Below are 6,000 nucleotides of genomic sequence, written 5' to 3' on the forward strand. Positions count from 1 at the left end.
CATTTAAATAAAAGAAGACCAAAAAATTGTTTCCAACAGGCTTAAAAATATATTAAAACGCTTCCATAAAAAATCAAAAGGAGTAGAAAGAAAAACTATTTCTTTTTTGCGGTCGCTCAATTGTGAATATTGCGTCGGTCGATTAGAAAAATACAAAACCCGCCTTTGGGCTAATTTCATCAAAAACATTGGCGGAATTCGGCCTAATGGGGATTCGACGCAATGGGAAGATACCAACCAATCGAGGTAACCAGCGTAAAAAGGCAACTTAAACAGTATTCAAAGTCCTTGCTGCTTGGTTTAGCGTTCATTGCAGCCTACTTCCAGGGGCTAGTAGGCCACACTTTGAAGCTCTCTGGCGCTCTTTTAACTCATCGTAGGAAAATGGGAAAATACAGGCATACTTCTCAACTCACCCCTTAAAATATTTGCATAACCTTTGAAACATCCTGTATAGTATACTATAGGCACTAAGTTTAAATGGCTTAGTAGGGTGGTGGCAAGTTCTTTTTGTAACTCGAGCCAACCGCTCCCTACACTTACTACTACTTGATGGACTTGGTCGGTGTAACTGATGATTTACAGACGAATTTACTCCTAGTCCGAAAGGGGTAAAATGAAAGGTCAAATTTCGAAATAAAATAATTTGCGTTCAATCTTCGTGCATCGCATATGAATAAATGAAAAGAATTATACGCATTGCGGCATTTGAGAAAATAGCCGCTTCTATACCGTTAATATTCGTAGCTTTTCTGTATGGTTGGCAATTACGAGATGACAGGTCACGAAGAAAACGCCAGAATATTACGACAAGTTAAATCCCAGAGCGTAAACCCTTTCTAGTCTCGGGCAATGACGTAACCCTCTCTCTCAGTAATTCCCTCAACGACTCATTTCCAAAATTAACCCTTCACCGTCGTCAGTCATAAAAAATACCAGTCTGGGTCGGGGTGAGACTAAAAAAAACCTATGACGTAGCGTACTCCGACTGCCAATATTAAACTTTACGAAGATAATGGTACGCGCGCGCGCGAGGGAATAATTGCTTTCCGTATCAAATGAAAAAATGGGATTTCTTTTTTGGGTTCGAATCCCGGTTCGTTAGAACGATCAACGCGTACGTCAATCAAAACCAAGCATTTTTTATTATAACGTTATTGGAAATAATACATTTACGGGTAACCAAAACTCGAAGTCACTCTTACTATTTGGCGGGGGTTTTTCGACCTCCGCCGGAAACATAGTTCGCTAAATAAAGCGATTAATCTGAAATATTAGTAGATTAGAATTATGTGAAATTTATTGTCTGCCACTAATACGACGTAAGAGCTTGAAAAGGCTTGTAAAAAAATTGGTATTTTCATTAAAAACATTTCACACTTAAAAATTGAATTTAAAGTAAATACCACAACCACTGTCTTCCGTAATAATTTTACCACTAAGGACCAAAACAATTTCTACGTAAATTACCACGATGATTTTTCCACGCGAGCTTGAGTGCAAAGGCCGTAAATTACGAGACAATGTTTTATCGGTAGGTGCTTTATCTATTAATCAGATAATGAAGTTACTCAGGTAACATTGATTTCGAGTATAAACTTCTGTTTATACTTTTTAACGTAAGTACCATAACACACTTTAGTATGACACGATTTCCGTTAATGATAGTCGGTCGCGGAGTGATTGCGTAATCGGAAGTTTTGGAACAGCAAACTGGTAACATCGTATTGTTTTCGTTTCAAAAATTATTTCCAGAATAGTGCGATGCTTTCGGAGAGTTCTCAGTAGTGTTGTTAATTTTCCGGAAAAATAAAAATTGATAACATAAATTAATGTTTTTATCTTTTTATCGATATAAAATGTCTAAAATCAGTAAACATACTACAAAACATTAACATTGTTACCTTGTTAATCAGTTTAAACTAGTCTAGAGGTTTAGTTTTACTTTTAGATTCGAAAAAATGATACGAAAATGCCGCCTTAATTAATTTTGCAAACAATATTAGACTAATCATGGAATGATTTTTTTTCGGAAAAATACGGAAAGTTTTACGGACAAAAGGTCTTGGTCATTTTCCGATTTACAACACTAGTTCTCAACCCTTAGCGACGTAATGATTTATATGGTCATTGGCTAAACGGCCAAAATATACCTCTCCTCGGAAAAGTTTTTAATTTTAAGTGAAGCGTAACTGTATCCGTGGTTCTGCGGTAGAACGCTCACCAGTCGTGCAAGAGGGCTCGGGTTCGAATCCCGGCCGATTAAAAAATTATACTACACCCAATGAGAAAAAAAGGGTGCTTTTGGAAAAACCTTTTCCCTGATTCTAAGAAACTGGGTACGCAGTGATTACCCTTTGCCCCGAAAATGCGAACGCGTTCGCAGGCCTGACAGACTGACAGACAGACATAGTGGTTGTATAACCCCTCCTAGGGTACAAAGTCCCCTCGGAGAGGTAAAAATTGATTCAGACTTACGCTAATTACGTTACTTAATTAGGATTTTGAAATGAAGGAAATTAGATAAACACTATTTTGCATATTCTCAACCATAGAGTGGAAGACTATTAGCGAAACTTGTGAACACTTTTCGTACACAACGTCTTTTTTCCAGGCGTGAATTAAACAAGTTGGCCTAAAGGTAATGTACAATATCTAGATAAAAAAGTAAGTGTTTACTCTAAAAAAGTAAAAACAACGCCATCGCTCTTCGGACTACATTTATTCACGCCTCGAAAACAAGTTAGCCATTAGGATTCATATTTAACGCGCTTCCATAGGGCGTTCCACTCTATGCGAATGGGTTACTCTATGTTCTCAACCATATTTAATCCAAGGTTTCAACTTTCCACCAAAAAGTTTTGTTGTTTTTTTTAAGTGGCTCTCAATAAAAATATAACACGGTTTTCACTTCTCAAAGCCATCATAATCTCGAAACGTCGAATCGGGACAGTCACTCGCGGTGGTAGGATGGGGTGAGATCGGGAAAAGGGTTGGGTTCCCCTTCGAATGGCGTTTCTAATTAAACTATTCGGTCAACCGTCGAATAGCTCGCCAACTTAAAAAGGGTCGAAGCGGAGTACGGCTCCCTTGATGAGCGCCTAAATGGAATCTATTCGTCATCATTCTGCGCCATCGCTTTTTTGCGATAATTTTTAAAATGGGAGAGACAGTTAGCGGGGAGGACACTGAAAGGGTTTCGCAAATTTCCTCGGGGAAGACCATCTCCTAGTGACACGTGAAAAGGAATTTCACCCCTCTCGCGTCGGGTATTGTACGTACGGTAGTCGAATGACTGGGGATTTGTCAGCTAATTAGCTCGGATGTTTCACCTTTAGTCATCATCCTTCGGAATAAAATTCTTTTGCACGCGTTGATTTGGCATTCTATAACAATGACGCTTTTATTTTTCATCGGGTCACAAGCCGCTAGAGTTGAAACCAGCGAGTAATTGGATCATAATAAAATTGGATTCGCAAATAACGTTTTTGGTGTTAGGACCAAAACGTGTTGCGTGTTCAGTTACAAAAACTACTATTTGTAGATGTTTCTTAAATTTACTGGTCTAAACGAGTTTTGTGTGGAGCTAGGAGTCAGTAGCGGCACTAAGGTTTTTTCACGGGTGGGCTAAATATTTTGTGGCCCTTACCATTTTAGTTACCCCTTATAATTTGGTGGCAGCTGTGGCTTGCCCTCCAATATGTCTCTTATAGCTTCTACATATTTAAAAATTTGAAAATTTAACTCAAAGTATAAATTGCACTCTTCTCTTTTTTTTACTAAACTCGTCAACAACCAACAAAGGATTGTCTCTTAACCTATTAGATAAATCTCTATTTATAGAGAGCAAGGCTAAATTTGTTAATCGATTTTCAGACATTGTTGTTCTTAAAAATGATTCGAGTCTATTAAGTGTACTAAAACTACGCTCTGAAATAGTATTAGCAACAGGTATGCGTAATACAATTTGGAAATATTTTACGAGATCTGGGAATGCCTGCTCGTATGTCAATAAATATTTATAGCAATCGGAAACATTTTGCAAATTTTGAGGTTTAAGATATTCATTGGTTTCAAGCTGCGTTTGCAAACTTTCTGTGTTTATGTTTTCACCGCTTTTGGTACTAAATAACATTTTAGCAACGTTGACCTGATTTTTCAGAGACTCCATTTCAAAATTAAATCTTTTGTAGTTTTGACAAAACGCAGTAATTTTTTCAACGTTCAAAAACTCGCTCGAATTTTGGTCTGATGCGCAAAGTTCTTCATAAATAGAACAATTTTCTAACAATCTTTTTTTCATTTCTAATACGAATCTATCTAAAATTTCAAAATAAGTTGCTTTAAGTTGGTCGCCAATAGTTTTGAACTCCGTTTCCCGACTTCCTATAGTACCCGTTATTATGGTACCTTTTAACCTTTTGTTTTGAATAATTTTTCTTTTCATGGGTACTTTGACGGAACTATTCTTTTCTGGTACTGGAATTGAGGCTGAGAGAGCTAATTGTTTCGCAACATCCCAAATTTGATCGAATCTTTCAGAATTTCGGTCTGTTTCTAACTTTTTTATTGTGGCACCGCAAATTGCTACGGCTTGAGTTATAACTACTTTTGGATTTTGCAAATATTCAGACAACACATTTGTTACGCCTAAAATCTCATCTAATGCTACGACCATTAATAAAATGCTGAAATTTTGAAGCTGGGAATGGTACTCTCTACATTCGGCTGCTTCCTCAGATTTGCCACTTTCAATTAAGTTTTCTAAAGCTAAAACTACAGCATTATATCTAGTTGTAAAAAAATGTATACATTTTTTTACTGGACCATCTAGTGTCACAACTCTGGGGTAATTTTAATATTACATCGTATTCAAGCTCTTTTTGGGCCTCTTGAAAATACTCACTTCGAAGTGACGAATTACTTTGAAATGTATAAATTGCCTGTAACAACCCAAGTGTTTCACGAATTATTGGTACATTCTTACAGGTATCCACCTAAACTAAATTTAGGCGATGGGCGTAACAGTGCACATATGGACACATCCCACCCACAGCATCCTTAATCCTAATGTTCACTCCCGACTTACTTCCACTCATTACACTCGCTCCGTCATATGTTTGCGCTACACAGTTTGATATTTTTAACCCATTTGATAAAAGAATATTAATAATCAGCGTCAAATTTATGTAAATCAACAAAAGACAAAAACGTTTCAAGAACCTCTCCCTTAGTGGTGGTAAATCGAACACAAACACTTAGTTGTTCTACACCGCCTTTGTCCCTAGTTTCGTCAGCAATTATTGCGTAAAAACCACCCGAATCATTAATATCCTGAATAATCATTCTTTGAACAAGTGCACCACTAGTGTTAATAAGCTCGTTTGGTATTGATCCGTGGGTATATTTTGCTACATTGGGCATGCTATCTACTTTTTTCTTTAAGTCAGGTGAAATGCGCTTTAACAATTCTAGGATTTCAATGAAATTTCCACGATTTTGCTGATCGTCGTTCTCTCGATGCCCTCTTAACGCGATATCCTGTTGAGCGCATGTTAAAACAATTTGCACATGGGCGGATAAAACTTCTCTGTTTCGAATAGTATCTAAACGGTGTTGCTTATTTATCTCTGAAGTTATAGCTCCTCGTTTCTTAGACTGTAAAAAATGTATGTACTTCGTTTCCGCTAATTGGTCGGTCGATTTCTCGGAAGTAAAATGTTCGTGAAATTTCTCATTCATATTTTTCCAATTTTTAAAACCAGTTGTGAAATATGTTTTTTTACCACTGCTTGGAAAATGACGGCAGCAAAAACAGTATACCATGTCATTTTCTACAGAATATTCCAAAAAGGGATATTTTACATAATAAATACTATTGAAACTTCGTTTTTGACCCCTAATAATCGTTTGGGGAAATGATAAGAGCCTTGGTTGAGCGAGTGGAGAATCCATGTCGATACTAATGTCAAGAATAATTTGAGTTGCATTTAAATCAGA

This window comes from Leiobunum rupestre, chromosome 6, assembly GCF_980474605.1.
Source record: "Leiobunum rupestre chromosome 6, qqLeiRupe1.1.hap1, whole genome shotgun sequence".
Taxonomy (NCBI): Eukaryota; Metazoa; Arthropoda; class Arachnida; order Opiliones; family Sclerosomatidae; genus Leiobunum; species Leiobunum rupestre.